We start from the raw sequence: 16540 nt of genomic DNA on the forward strand, positions 1-16540 counted from the left end.
TCTGTACAGCCCTGGCTGTCCTGGAACTCACTCTGTAGACCAGGCTGGCCTCGAACTCAGAAATCTGCCTGCCTCTGCCTCCCAAGTGCTGGGATTAAAGGCATGTGCCACCACCGCCGGCTCTGATACAATTTTTAAAGGATAGTTTGGGGGGGATTGTTTCTGTAATGAACAATGATGTTAGCTCTAAGTTTTATCTCCTGAGGAATTTCCTGGGTAAACAGTCATATAAAAGAACACGGTAACATAGGAAATCATGTGTATACATTGTATACAATGTAGAGGTTTGGTTTGAAGTAGTAGCAAGATCCAATAATGCCAGCTTCACTGTCCTCCATTATATCTCTCCATTCTGATCCCAGACAGACAGCCTTCCCTGCTGACAGAAACTGTAGACCTACAGGGTTCGGCCTCTCTCACAGCTGCTCAGTCCCCATTCGTGTTACTGCCTGGAAGGTTCCCATTCAGCTCCTCGATTGCCTCTCCTTGAAGTTCATTGGGATTTTTGGCAAATAGAATCCCACCCAGCCCTCCACACAAGTCAGGCATGACTTGCACACAATAGCTGTGTGATACGGGTCCTTGCTCTACAACTGCCACAGGTAATTTGACGAGAAAGGGAATTGCGCAAATCAGGTACTTTCTAAAGCAGTGCCAAGCTTAAGAGCACCATGGGAAATAGTCTGTGTTCATTAATTTCGTTACTACAGGAAGTGGCAGAGATGAGAGATACCCATTTCGTCAGCATTTTCATCCCCTCTTTTGCAATGTGACATTCTTGCTAAGAGTTGGCTGACTAGCCAGGGTTCATATTTCCCAGTTTTGCATACTCCTATGTGGCTCAGTCTTACTAAGGGAAAACAAATAGAAGTGACATCTGGCCTTATAGGCTTTGTGTTCTCTTCCATATTCTGCCAGCTCAATGCGTGAAAGGCTCAGGGGACAGCAGGGGAGTACCTATGTCTTAAAGCTTCTATTGCTGTCCTAAAACACCATGACCAAAAGCAATTTGGAGAGGAAAGGGTTTATTTCATCTGATCCTTCTACCCGAAATCTAGCATTAAGGAAGCCGGGGCAGGAAACTGGAGGCAGAACCTGAAGCAGGAGTGTGGAGAGCCGCTTGAACCATGCCCTGAGACAGCGCTGGCTTCTGCCATCCCGAGAGCGAGCAGTCTCGTAAACAAGCCCTTAATTGGCTAAGCTTGCTGCCCTTGGTTGCTTCCGCATTTGGTGACCTATCCGCTTTTGCCGTGTGGCCCATTGGGATTGGCTAAGCTTGGGAGTTCTTAAGGGCCGAGGGTGTTGCCCTGGGGGTTAGAAGTTTGTTGAAGGTTCCTGAATAAACTGCTAAAAGAAGAGCTCGTGGGTCCCGTCTTTCTTGCTGGTCGAGGCGGACTCGACACAGGAGCCTGTGGAGAATGCAGCCTTGCTCCCCATGACTTGCTCAGCCTGCTTTCTTTTACAACCAAGGATCGCCTGCCTAGGCATAGCACCACCCATAGTGGGCTGGACCTTCCCACGTCAATCAATCTGGCTGAAGTAGTTTCTCAATCTAGATTCTTTCTTCTCAGATGACTCTAGCTCAGTGGTTCTCAACCTGTGGTTCGGAACACCCTGGGGTTGAAACACTTTAACAGGGGTTTCCTAAGACCATCGGAAAACATAGATGCTTGTATTACTATTCAGAATAGTAGCAAAATTACAATTATGAAGTAGCAACGAAACTAACTTTATGGTTGATGGTCACCACAACATGAGGGGTCACAACATTAGGACGGTTGAGAACTACTGCTCTAGCTTGTGTAAAGTTGACAAAAAACAAACAAACAAACAAAAAACCTAGCCATCACGCTGAGGGGCACGGAGCAGGGGGAAGCTACCTGCCATGCAAGGACATAGATTACGTTAACCACATCCGCTCTTTGTGCTTCAGCACCCACCTGAAGAAGTAAGATGTTCAATAGAAAGAAAATATTCGCTACCATCCATCTGTAGAGACTAGCCCCACAGCCCCACAGAAAGCTTTGGCTTTGGGTGGCTTTGATGGGAACAAATTAACTTTTCTTTAAGCATACTAATAAAGTATCAGGTATTTTTTAGAATATTGTTAGCTGATAACTCTTTGTGAAGTAGCTTGCTTCTCAGGAGGAGCTTTGGCCGCTCTCAAGAGGTACCTAAGTTTTCCTTGTTTTTCTCTTCATGGTGGTCACGGGGATGAATCTGATTTCTGAGTCTTGGGTGGAAAGAAAGATAGCTACACCGCCACATTTCAGCCAGAATTGTCTCTGTGCTTAGGTCATGTAAGCAGAAGCTGTGTTTCCTGCAGAATCAGATGCGTACTCTCCAAGAGCCTTTCTAGATGATGGTCCCCCATACCTGAAAGAATGACTATTGGGAGCCCTAACTTCAGGGACCATCCTGCAGTTTTCCCAAAGCTATACAAAAAGGCTTGATCCTGTGGCTTTGGGGTGAGTCTCAACTCAAAACACATTGCCGCTCTGAAGGCATCAGTCCTGACCAGTGTGTGTGCCGGTTCCAAATATCGCTACAACAGTCTGATCTGCGTTATAGCATCCAAAACCACCTTCTCCGCCTCCTCCAGGGTTTTCTGTAAAACAGGACTGATGAAATTGGCCAAGTTCACGGGGGAGGGATAGTTTATAGATGTTGGATGATAACGAGCTATAAACACGAAGCCACGGAGCAGTGTATGCGAACACTGCGTGCATGCTAATTAGTCTCGATGTTTCAATACTTCATCCTACAAAGTATAAGAAACCAACATTTCTTCTCCAAATTTCCCTTCCTCAGGAAAACATTTACTTGGAAAAAGTAAATGTAGTGTTTGGCTTAAGTGTTTCAAAAGGAATCTACAGGCAGAATAATGTTGTTAGAAGACCTCCAGTTCATACTTGCTCATTCGTCAGTAAGAGCTTAAGGTGCTTTCTGACAAACTGGTTCTATGACATTCTACTATGACGAGGTCACGTGGGCACCTGCAGCACACCCGTAAGTGTGACTTTTGGCTTCCTTGGAGTTATTTGTGGGCAAAGCCTGATGAAAGAATGGAAGTTTTATGGTCGAGATGGGACAGGCTTCAGGGACAGATTCAATTCTATTTTTAGATAACATTTCTTCAACTTCATTGACATGAAAAATGCCAAGTTATATAGGACCTTAAGGGAAAAGTGGAAGTGTTCGATCCATGGAACATACTACAGTTAAAAACTACGAACACTTCACATTAGTGGCGGCCATCTTTGGTCAGGTGTACCCGCTAACTTCTAGGGAAGAATCCATCTTTCCATACTCAAGGAGCACAGTGTCTTTGTTTTCTTTCAACAATTTTTTGATTATGTATATTTGTATGTCTGTATCTGAACATGAATGCAGGTGCCCATGGGACCAAAAGGAAGAGTCATAAGTGGTATGAGCCACCTAGTGTGGGTGCCGAGAGACTGCTCTCATAAGAACAGTAAACATTCTTAACCACTGAGCCATCTCTCCAACTGCTACTATTGTAATTTCTTAATTTCCAATAATGTATTTTAAAATAAATAAATAATGTATACATACACACACATAACACACACATACATACATATACACATATATGCACATACACATACATACATACACACATACATATATACATACACACACATACAGATACATACACACATATACATACACACACATACATATACACATACATACACGCACACACATACATACACACATACATACACGCACACACATACATACACACATACATACACACATACATGCATACACACATACACACATATACACACATACATATATACATACACACACATACATGCACATACATACATACATACACACATACATGCATATATACATATACACATGCATACATATGTATATACACACATATACATACATACATACACATGCGTACATACATATACATACACACATGCATACATACACACATGCACACATACATACATACATATACACACATGCATACACACACATACATACATACATATACATACATACATACACATACATACACACACACATACATACATACACCTTCATTTGCTCTTGATCCAAGTATACTTTTTGTCCTAGGCTTTCCAAATAAAATGAGAATTCTTAGGTCACCGAAGGGCTTTATGAAATCACAAGGAGACTGCACCACTCCCAGAATTTTCATGTTGCACACCTTGCCTGATCCCCGAGAGTTCCAGCTGAAGGTATGAAAGAGCAGCTGTTGCCATAAATCATTCCTACATGAAGGACAAGGAGCCCTAACGATAGCTGAAAGGCAATTTGTTGTGGGAATACACAGGGGAACAACAATAAAATAAGGATTCGTAGTTTTGTCTAAAACCAGAAACTGTAACAAATCTATCCCCAGGACCTCCATAGACCTCCAGGAAAGTAGTTGATCCTCACACCCACAGCTCCGAGGTGAGCAGAATTCCCTGTCCAGTCAATTTCCCTTCTTTGCTCAAAATATTCTAAAGGCCCCATGACCACATCCTTCCTCCACAACTTCCCGGTCCCTTTTTAAATTTTTTATTTTTAAGATTTATTTTTTATTATTATTATTATATGTAAGCACACCATAGCTGTCTTCAGACACCCCAGAAGAGGGCATCAGATCTCATTACAGGTGGTTGTGAGCCGCCATGTGGTTGCTGGGATTTGAACTCAGGACCTCCGCAAGAGCAGTCAGTGCTCTTAACTGCTGAGCCCTCTCTCCAGCCCCCTCTAAATTTTTTATTATGAAAAAAGTTTAAACTTAGTAAAAAAAAATCATAATGACTTCTCTTTGTCTGTTAGCAGCCAGACGCCTGAGCTTTGGGCATGCTGACTACGTCCTCCCTCAGCGTTTCTCTTATATTGGGTGTGTGTTGCTTGAGATGGAGCCCAGAGCCTTGCACCAGCAACTCCAGTGCTCCCTGTGTTGATTCTAACTATCCCTAGCACTCAGTTCCTATTTCCAATTTCCCCTGGAACTCTATGAGGATAAGACTTTTGCTCAGCTTTGCTCACTAGCACAACCCTCCCACCCAGATGAGTGACTGACACATAGTAGATGCTCGTTAATAAGAGTTGGGTGAAGCAATCCTGTTTCCTTTCCCACATCCTGGACTGCCACAAATGCACTTAAGTGCCCGCTCTCTGACTCCACCCAATGATTGTACAGTCACTGCACCCACTTGTTCTCTCCCAGACTCTCGATAGTTCCTGGACCATAATCTCAGGAGGCAAAACTAAACTGGCCCAATTCTCTTTGTGTACTATGTCACAGTATGCTGGCATGGCTGTAAATGAACTTACCTGAAATCTTCTGGCCACCACTGATCACATGATATGAAAGTGGGCCACCACCAGAGGCCATGTGTGGAGCAGTTCCTTATATATGACCCTTACAATAGAATACAAACAATTGACATTCCATCCTGTTAGATGGGTGCATGACTCTCCAAGCAGCCTCTAACCAGCTTAGCCATCCTTGAGTTATTGTGCACATCACAGAAAAGATAGTTCCTGCCAGGAGGGCTGAAAGCATGCACAGGACATACTGCTATTTGGTTCAGGCTCTTTCTTCCCCCATTTTCAAGTTGTCAGGCGGCAGCAGACATTCAGGCATCAAACACTCTTCAATTAAGTCTTCAATAAAAGCCAGGGGATGTTGCCAGCCACGATGACAAGTTAGGAACCTGTAGGACCAGTAATGTGCAAGCTCTCCGACAACCACAACTAGGATGGTTGGGTCACAGCCACTCCTCCAAACAGTGTGTCCCATCTCCTGGAGAGGAGTGGCTCTGGTCTTAGCTATTCTTCTGTAAAGCAGGTCATGGCCTGGCAAAAACAGCTCCAAAGGAGAAGGGGGCGCCACATCAAAGCTCACGGCAGGGCCACCGCATTCTTCCCAATAAAGCATTTTCAAGGGGCCGGTGCCCTGACAGCTGGTGTTCTACCTAGGTGCCACGTGTGACAATCGCTAAGGTCATCTGGTTTCAAAGCTATCTTATAGGAGGACTCGGTAGCTATGAGTTCTAATCCAGATTCAAACTTTAAACCTGGAGACAAGGCTTAGCAACTAAGAGCACCTGTTCTTGCAGAGGACCTGGGCTCAATTCCTAGCAACCACATGAAGTTGCCAAACTAGGGGACCTGACACCCTTTTCTGGCCTCTGGTGGGTCAGAACTCGTGGTACACATACATAACATACATACATACATGGCAAAACACACACACACACGCACGTGTGTGTGTGTGTGTGTATATATAATTTATACACATAAATTATATATATAATTATATGTTAATTTTATATATATAAATTAAACTCTTGAACAGAGCTCCAGCTGAAAACTCACAAGAGCTCACCCTTTTTTCTAGACTCTTCTGTGTGTGGAAGTTCTTGTCTGACCCAGTCAGTCCATGGCTACTTCCGTTCCCTCCCATAGTCAAGGTTGCATGTACCTCCGGGAAAGCTGACCACCCCAGCTATTCCGGGCTTTCTCCTGAGCTCCATGAAAGGAAATGGACTTGGTGTGTCCATCTGATTGGCCAGCAAGCACCTGTGTTACACGGGGTGCTAAGTACTACAAATGTTACCCCTACATCTAAGTTAAACCAACTCCAACTGCTCCCTTATGTTAGCCCCTGCTGGCTCCCCCTGACAGGGAGAGAGAGAGTTATTGATATGGGGATTGGACCAAGATCCCAATCCCACATAGATGCAGGGGTGTGCATCTCTGACTGGAAAGAGCAGTCAGTGGTGCGAGGGATGTTTCCTTCTGCTTTGCACATCTCCCGTCAGAATGACATACACAAAGACAAGGATGACTGTGTGCTTTAGCTGCAGCTGGATCAGCTCCTAGCAATGTGCTCAAACAGAATACAGGAGTGCTCGGCAAACAGAATTCCTGAAGCCCAGGTGTTGCCCGACTCAACAAAGCAGGAGACTCTCCAACTTGGTTGAGATTTCTCAGCGTTGGTAACCCCTTAGTTATGACATGTCTTTACACACCAAGTCCTATCACCATGCCCAACACTGTTCCAGACTCCAGCACACAGCAGGTGACACAACCATCCCCTGGGACCTCTGAAACATTTTGGTTTCCCCGAGAGACTGGAATTTCCATCCCTGGGTCATTAACCTCTCCCAGGACAGCATTTTGACGAATGCAGAATTCACTTTAGGATTGCGTCTGGCACAGGTAAAAGAGGGCAGTGATGCTCCCGTGTCACAGCTTTGTCACAGTGATCTGAAGACTCAGCTCCATGACAGGGATGCTCTGGACTCACAACCCTGTCCCAGTGTCACTCTGAAGTCACAGCACTGTCACAGCCTATTGCACGTGGCGATGCTTTGGGGATGCTCCAAGGTCCCATGGTCTAGGAAGAAGACCTGGCAGCAGGCCTTTGAGGATCAGGATGAGAAGACAGGCCATGGGAGTGAGGATTTCCACCCCACCCAGCCCTTATTCCCTCCCAGAATGCTCTGCCAAGCTTTGCTCACCTAAAAGGTATTGTTTCCCATCAGATAGGTGGAGAAAGTAAAAGGGCATGACATTTGAAAATCAGCTCTCTCCTGTAGCAAAACCATCCAGAGAAGGCATCGGCCTATGGCCAGGTCCCAGAGGACTTTAGCTGAGGTTCTTATGGTTCGAATCTGAAATCTCTCACACAGGTTCATGTCTTCAGTTGTTGGGCTCCCACCTTACAACCCTGTTTTGGAGGCTGTGGAATCTGCAGGAGGCAGAACCTGGCTGGAGGAAGGAGTGGGGGGGCCCTCATTGCTAACTTCTGGAGTCTCTTTTTCTGTCCAAGTTACAGAAAGGCTCTGGACCACACATTTCTACTGCCACTACCTGAGACACCCTCATATTCTTTCCTTGCTGAAATGGACTGTATGAGTCCCAAACGGTGAGCCAAATTAACCCTTTCCTTCCTTGATTGCTTCTGTCAAATATTTGGTCACAGCAATGCAAAAATAATGAATGCAGACACCAGTATGGCGTCCAACACAGGTTTTAAAGTAAGTCAGCACCCTAGCTTAGAGTCTAGCTTTTAAGATAAATTGTTTGTACATCAATACTTAAAAAAACAAAAACAAAAACAAAAACCCAATACCTCCTTCAGCTAAGACGGCAGAGGATTTATAGAACCTGCACTAACCACCACAACTGAAGACAGAACTAGCCCTGGATGCCACAGGGCGAATGGCCACAAAGATCAGGAGACGCCCTTGGAGTCTGCACACAGCGGGCCTGTGGGTGTTCTCAGCAACCAGCCAGGAGTAGAAGCTGGAAAATTCTAGAGTGGAGTGTGCCGTCCAGCAAGTTGCCCAGAGTTCTTATGTTCCCACATTTGTCTTCAGGGAAGTAGGAGAGCTGGCTGCTTCAGACCTCTGCTGATGTCTCTTCCTCCACACTCCAGCCGACACACCTCACTTCTCTCACTTGGCTCTCCTGTTTTCTAAGAAGATGGCGTTAAGGCCAAGAATCATCTGCTTCATTTCTAAGCCCAACACAGATGGCAAGCGACACAATTTACCAGGCCTCACAAATTACAGTTTTTAACCCCTTTCATCCCCGCATTGGCACGCAGTTTGCTAACTTTAATAGCCCCTCACAAAGCAGCGAGTGTCATTATTACCTGAATCAAGGTTTAAGAAACCGAGTCACCCACAGGCCACAGGCTGAGTCAGAGTGAGGGAGTCTGAGCTCCTGCCTATCAAATGCCTTGGCCTCGTACTACTGCAGGAGCATTTCTTACTTGAAGCTGGTAATTTGGGCTCAATGTCTTCTCTGTGGTCTCATCTTTATTCTATAGCTAGCAAGGCTGTTGTAACCAAATGGAGGGAGAAGATGCAGGAGGGGTGGTTTAAAGATCCTCACATATCGGAAAAACCTGAGTACTAAGATACCAAGAATCCCAGCCCTGGGCACTCATTGAGGAGCGGAGCATGGACAGGAGTTCCTTCTCTTGTCAAGGTGATTTTCTACAGTAAAAAACCTGCACAAGGGCCAGAGCTGGACCTCAAGCGTAGAACACCTGCCCAACATCCATGAGGTCCCAGTTCAAGTCCAAGAACTACCCAGCTTCAAAATTGTACAACCTTACACAAGAGCAAAAGCATCTGATGCAGGATGGGGAGGGAGAGATGGGTTTAAAGGAAGGGATACCTTAACTGATATTAAGGATTCACACATCTAAGTGGACGTGAAAACCTGAAGTAAGCGTTTAGGCAAAGGGAATGGCATGATCAAAATTGAGCCGTCGAGGAAGGACACATCATATGTGGGGAAAGACAAATAATTTGGTCCCATTCAAGCACGAATCGGGGAGTGATAGGCAGAGGACTGCTGGACAGAGGTAGGCAATGTAGAGAAGATCCACCATGCATATCCAGGTCCAATGCTCACTCCACTCAACTAAAATCTGCCCACACGTCAGTTTCTTACACCAGATCTGCTGCTGGACTCTATATGGACCCATCTTTCCCCCTTTGTTCTAGTCTGGAGCTTCAGTTGCCACTCACCGAGTCACCCCAGTATTCCCTCCTTGCTGAAATGGACTGTAAGCACCCCAAATTATGAGCCAAATTAACCCTTGCCTTCATTCCTGCTTCTGTCAGATATTTATCAGAGTACCATTCATGTGCTGTGGTAACATGCCTAACATCCTTCCTGGCTTCAAGTCTTCATTAAGGCCCTCTGTCAAGGGGCAGTGGTGAGGTGGGGGAGTGTGTCTTACTTATTTGTCAACTACTGTTATGGTTTAGATCTTAAAATGCCATACAAAGGACACGTTAAGGCCCGGTCCCCAGCCTATAGTGCTATCTAGAGATGAAGGCACTTTGGGGGTGGGGCTAATAGAAGGAATTGGTTAACTGGGAGGTGTGTCCTTGAGGGAATGTGGAACCCCAGGCTTTTACTCACTTTTTGCTTCCTAGATGCATGAAGTGAGTGGCTTTGTCCCCCTGACCACACCCCACAGGGATGTCCCTTCTTGGCACAGCCCCAAAGCAACTGGCCATCTGACTGTACCTAGAAACCTCTGACCCAGAATAAATCTTTCTTCCCTTTATATTCTCTGTCTCAAACATTTTGATATAGTGGTGAAAACTAAAGCAAGATATTAAATGAAATTTTTACTTCTGTTGTCACTTTCTCTGGTCTAAAATGTGGTTTAACATTCCAGGCAAAGGCTCATTCAGATATCAACAGGAAAAAAAAAAAAATCTTTCTCTGAATGCAGAAAAAATACTGTATACATTGTGTCTTCTTCTTTAATGGTTCTGCCATGAACATAAAACGTGCAACTTAGAAGAGTGTAATCACTCTCATTTATGTAACCTTGTACTTAGTGTGCTAATCAAATACCAATTAAATTAGTAGATATTTTCTTTCTTTCTTTTTCTTTTTGTTTCGTTGTTTTGTTTTGTTTTTCCAAACAGAGTTTCCCTGTGTCCTGGATGTACATACCCTCACAAGAAGAGCCCTCTCTTTGACTCTGTAGACCAGGCTAGCCTTGAACACAGATCTACCTGACTCTGCCTTCTGAGTTCTGGGAATAAAGGCCCGGCTGAATAATTATCTTTTTATATTATAATCAAGAAAAGCAAAATGGATATCTTTCCTGGACAACTTTTTAAATTTATACATAAAACACAGGCACAGACATGAAAATCTGTTTATGTATCTACCTCAACCCAGAGTGTTGGTCACGGCAGCTGTTTTACTCTGTTGAACATCTAATACAGTTGTAAAAGAGACATGACCTGTAAATGTGTGTATATATATCTACCAGGAGCACAAGGACAAGTTGGAGGGCAGGCGCAGGAAGCACAGAAAAGGCTGGACGAGGCAGGTCTTCAGCTCGCCCATGTACTTAGGCCAAACATTTATCAGTACTGTGCTGTCATGGGCTAAAACCCTTCTCACAAAGCAAGGTACCCGATAGTCGGATTCCTAGAACCCCTATCTAGAGCCTGTCTCCATACCTGTCCTGTGTTCTCCGGCACACCTGCAGCAAAGGCTCATCCTACCCACCTGCCCATCCTCACAGGAAGAGCCCTCTCTTTGAAAGCACCCAAGCCTGTCAAGGTAAGCCAGGCATGGTAGTGTATGTCTACAAAACCCAGCACTGGGGGGGAGACAGGAAGATCAAGAGTTCGAGACTTAGTGAGTTCATGACCAGAATGTGCTAGTAGTGGCACCCTGTCTAACAATCAGAACCACTCAGGTTGGTGCATGAGAACTGAGGGAAGGTGTCAGAATTCTCTTGGGTGCCAGTCTTTGTGGAGGGGTTTGGATTAACATTTCTAGCTCCTACTACCAAGAGAAGTTGAGGCAACGGGTTCCGATGTAGCTCCAGTTTCTAGCAGTACCAAAAAGAACACATTGCCCAAGAAAGTCGGTGTTTGCCTAATGAATAACAGAAGATACATGCCACTTAATTTTTTACCCATTTATTTCCCATGTGCTATGGCACACATGTGCCTGTGCTCTGGCATACATGTGCATGTGCTGTGAAACACTTGTGCTTGTGCTATGGGCACACATGTGTATGTGGTATGGTAGACATGTGTATGTGCTGTGGGCATATGTGTGTCTATAATGTGGACACACATGTGCATGTGCTGTGGCACACATGTGCTGTGGCAAACATGTACCTGTGCTGTGGTACACACATGCATGTGCTGTGGCACACATGTGCCTATGCTATGGGCACATATGTTCCTGTGCTGTTTGCATGTACATGAGCCTGTACTATGGCACACATGCCTGTTCTGTGAGCACACATATGCATGTGTAGAGGCATGTATGTGTATGTGATGTGGACACACATGTGAATTGCTATGGGCACACATGTACATGTGCTGTGTGCATGTACATGAGTCTGTGCTGTGGCACACATGTGTCTGTTCTGTGAGCACACATGAACCCGTGTTGTGGGCATACATGTGCATGTGCTATGGTACACATGTGCATAAGCTGTGGCATACATGTACATGTGCTGTCATAACACATGTGCCTATACTATAGGCAATCATGTGCCTATGCCGTGGCATACACATGTGCCTGTGCTGTGGCACATGTGTCCCTGTGCTGTTGGCACATAGGTAGATGTGTTATGGTTCACGTGTGCATGTGTTGTGGCACACATGTGTATGTGCTGTGGGTATACATGTACGTGTGCTGTGGTACACATGTTCATGTGCTATAGGCACATATGTACTTGTGCTGCTGCCCACATATGCATGTGCTATGGTACACATGTGCATGTGCTCTGGTACACATGTACCTGTGCTGTGAGCATACATGTGCATGTGCTGTGACACTCATGTGCCTGTACTGTGACACATATGTGCCTGTGCTATTACACACATGTGGGAGCCAAAGGACAGCTTGCAGGCATTCTCGGCTTCCAAGGACCAAACTCTGGATGTCAGGGTTAATGTTGAGAGCCTTAATGCTCTGCATCTCCTGTCAGACCTGGCTACTGTTGTAAAATCAAAGTTTACTAAGTGTTCCGCCAGGGCCCATGGGTTTCACCAGTGTGGTAAGTAGTTCCCATAGGGAACCTTCAAGTTGGCTCAACAGACCCTGAGACCGAGTTCTGAGCAAAAAGGAGTTTTATTTGCCCCAGAGGGACAGTGGGCAGAGATAAGGGACAAAGACAGAAGGTAGAGTACGAGGGAAAAGGGGGAAGTGAAACTAAGGCGAGGGCAAAGGACTGCCTCTGCATAGAAAGTAGACCGAGTGGCCCACAGACAAAGGGCAGTTTATAAATGTAATCCCCCCCCCACACACAATTAAGATGAGGAGTTTAATTTTAATTAGGTGTGTTAATTAGGTGAGCCAAAGGGGGCTTTTGAATGCTGGACTTCAATACTTTGATAGCTGGACCTTGGTAGTCAGTTTGGGAGGAGAAATTGGCCAGATAAGGAAATAGACCTTGGGGGCTAGCTTTAGGAATATAATATAACTTTTATTTATTTATTTATTTTTATTTTTAAGCAAGGCAGAGGGAACTAGGGAGAAGCCATGTTTGGGAGCTGGCTAGAGTCCTTTCTTTGGGACCTTTAGGAGTTGTGGCCCAGTTGAAGGAAGTGAGGTCATCAAAGGTGTTCCCTAAAGGGGAGCTGTCCCCATCTCCTGTCTCTTTGTTAGCCAGCTATCCTGAGGTGAGAAGCTTCCTCTAGCAAGTGTTCCTCACTATGATAGCTTTGGCTGCCCCATCACTGGCCCAAAGAAACAAGTTCAACCAACTGCGGACTGAAATAGCCAAAACTGTGAGCTCAAATAAACTTTTCTCTCTTCAAGACGACTCCTCTCGATCATGTTCAGTGACACAGACTAACACAGGATCCATCCTGTCTTAGTTAGGGCTTCTGTTGCTGCATGACCATGACCAAAAAGCAACTTGGGAAGGAAAGGATTTATTTGGCTTATGCTTCCTCAGCCCTGTTCATCATCGAAGGAAGTCAGGACAGGAACTCACACAGGGGAGGAACCTGGAGGCAGGGGCTGATGCAGAGGCCATGGAGGGGTGCTGCTTACTACCTTGCTCCTCATAGCTTGCTCAGACTGCTTCCTTATGAAACCCAGGACCACCAGCCCAGGGGTGGCACCACCCACAGTGGTTGAGGCCTTCTACCATTAATCACTAATTGAGAAAATGCCTTACAGCTGGGTCTCATTGAGGCCTTTCCTCAGCTGAGGCTCCCTCCTCTCTGGTGACTCTAACTTGTGTCAAGTTGATACACAAAAACAGCCAGTACAACTGACCCCTTGTCAACTTGACACACAAACACATCACTATTACGCCACAACCCTTCCTTTCTTACGAGATATCACATTAAAAAGATGAATAACATTATAACTCCCACCATCTTTAAAATTAAAACACATTTCAGTCTCTTTAAAACAGCCAACCTCTAAAAATCCAAAATCTCTTTTAAAATTTCAAGGCCTTTCAGCCGTGGGCTCCTGTAAAAGTCAAAATTGAATTAAATACCTTCTTCAGGAGGGAGGAACCGGGACAGAGTCACAATCTAAACCAAGCAAAACTAAACTCCAACAGTATAAGTAACTGAGTGTCCAATGCCTGGGATCCACACATGATTTTCTGGGCTCCGCCAGATAGTTTGGGTCACTTGGGCCTCAGTTGAGGAAAGGCCCTCTATGGCATACACAGATGGTCTTCTAGGCTCTGGCAGGAGCACTTGTCCTTCTGGAACCAAAATTTCCTGGCCAGAAGAGCTTAGGGCTGTGGGAATAGGAAGCAGAAACTTTCCTAGAGGATCGCTGGGTGACGGTGAGTGGAACTATTCCCTTTTCCACCCCTTGATTCCTGGACCCATGGATCCTGGCTATGGGGGAAACTGTACCATGTACCGGCACTGATTCAAAGCATATACTGCCTTCTGAAGAACTCTGTATCAGCCCTCCATGCTGTTGCCACCTAATTGACACTGTAACTGCATCTTCAAAAGACCATCCCATTTTTCTATCAGGCCAGCTCCTTCAGGATGGTGGGAACGTGGTAAGAGCAATGAATTATATGATCGTGGGCCCACGGTTGCACGTCTCTGGCTGTGAAATGAGTTCCTTGGTCAGAAGCAATACTGTGTGGAATACCATGACGATAGATAAGGCATTCTGTGAGTCCACAGATGGTGGTTTTGGCAGAAGCATTACATAAGGAAAGACAAATGCATAACCAGAATAAGTATCTACTCCAGTAAAAACAAAACGTTGTCCTTTCCACACAGGTAGTGGTCCAATGTAGTCCCCGTGCCACCAGTATGCTGACTGGTCACCCTGGGGAGTGGTGCCAGTGGTGGCCAGATCAGCCTTGGTGAATGGAAATCTGTGTTGTTGAGCCCATACACAAATCTCCATCTCTGCTGTTATGGCCACTTTGTCCATGTGCCCATTGGGCAATGACACGGATGGCTGGGAAAAGAGGCTGACTGTCCACAGAACGGGTCATCCTATCTACTTGATTCTTGAACTCCTCTGCTGAAGTCCCTTTTGACGAGCAGCTGGGCACGGCACTGTAAGAGATTAGGATTGGCCATTTGTGAGGTTGTAGTCTCAATGGCCGTTGAAGGCCCAAGATTAAAGAAGTCATGCAAAGAAGTTGAGGCTTGGCACCAGGAAGAGAGCCTATGGCAGGCTGTTGGTGAAAGTGCAGCCCCGTGGCAGCAGGGGACTCACCCCTGCAGTTTTGGAGATGCCAGTATACAACCCTCCCCATCTCGCCCTTTGAAAGCTGACCTGCTGCTGTTCTGTTGCATCTGTATTTGTCTGTCTAGCTAGTGGAAAAACAAGATTTGTAGCACACATTTTCTCATCAGTGGAAGTTAATAGGTGAAGGACCAAACGCTTCAACAGTTACCAAGGGACAGAAGCTATCAATCAAGCATCCCAAGGACTAAGAATGTGCAAAAGGGGAGCTCCTAGTCCCAGGGGGCCTGGAAGGTTTCACACTGAGCTCCTCATAAATAAACCACATAACAATGACTGCAACCACCTACTACATATGCCTCTGTCTAGTGTGCTTACTGTCTGTCACACAGGATGTTTGCTCAAAGCCTAGACTCCCAACAAACGTGTGGCTAGGTGAATGAGTATGTTGTCCGGTATTCCATTACTACCTACTCACATGAGAATTAGGCTTATCCTAGTGTGGGTACGTCTGAGGAAATAAGGCTATGCCATTTGGAAAGACTAGGAGAACAGACTTGAAACAAGAGAGCACAGATCGTCAGCATTTGTGTGCACACACCGGAGCATAGATTCAGCATGTGTGTGCACACACCGGAGCATGGATTCAGCATGTGTGTGCACACACTTAAGCATGAACTCACATATTCATGCCCATGCACAGTAAGCATGGCAGACATCTGCAGAACTGAAGAGTGGAGTAAGATGACCCTGAATCCTGAGAGGATCTGAGAAAACAAACACAATTTATACTTAGCAGCACCAAGGTTTAGCTTAATTTATTGAGATAAATAAAACTGTAATAAAAAATTTCTAGAACCCAAGAAATTTTGACCTTAACTTCTGTCTTTTCTTCTATTCAGTTTCCCTCTTGTTTCCTATATTGTTCCACAGGCTCCTTATACTGCTTAGTGATTTCGTTGCTATGGGAACAAGGAGGTCTGCATAAAGCTCAAGCGTGATGTCAAATTAGGAAATGATCTGAATTTGTCCTATGGCTTCAGAAGAATACAAGGAGAAATACAACATCCCAATGTTGCAATGTGCTTAGATAAACACAAATCTCGAATGCATCGTCTTTGGCATTTGTTTGATATAGGGACAGGCATGTGTGATTAATGAATTAATATTTCACGGATACCACTCTGAATGAAAATAAAGCTTGCTTGGGAAATTCCAGGCTTGTAAAATCATAGTCATCAAGAATTACAGCTGGTCGAGTCCATCCCTCTCACAGTCTCTGCCTTGTTGGCGCAGTACATACATCCTAGCTTCCTAGACC

General features: G+C 45.3%; 1 long non-coding RNA gene across 1 annotated transcript; it reads left to right on the plus strand.

Annotated features, from left to right (window-relative positions):
* The first annotated feature begins 192 nt into the window (after window positions 1-192).
* LOC116075271 lies at window positions 193-16327 on the plus strand. The gene is made up of 2 exons (XR_004112497.1): window positions 193-602; window positions 16153-16327. It is a non-coding gene; the product is annotated as an uncharacterized LOC116075271 (long non-coding RNA).
* The last annotated feature ends 213 nt before the right edge of the window (window positions 16328-16540 follow it).

Source organism: Mastomys coucha, unplaced genomic scaffold, assembly GCF_008632895.1.
Source record: "Mastomys coucha isolate ucsf_1 unplaced genomic scaffold, UCSF_Mcou_1 pScaffold3, whole genome shotgun sequence".
Taxonomy (NCBI): Eukaryota; Metazoa; Chordata; class Mammalia; order Rodentia; family Muridae; genus Mastomys; species Mastomys coucha.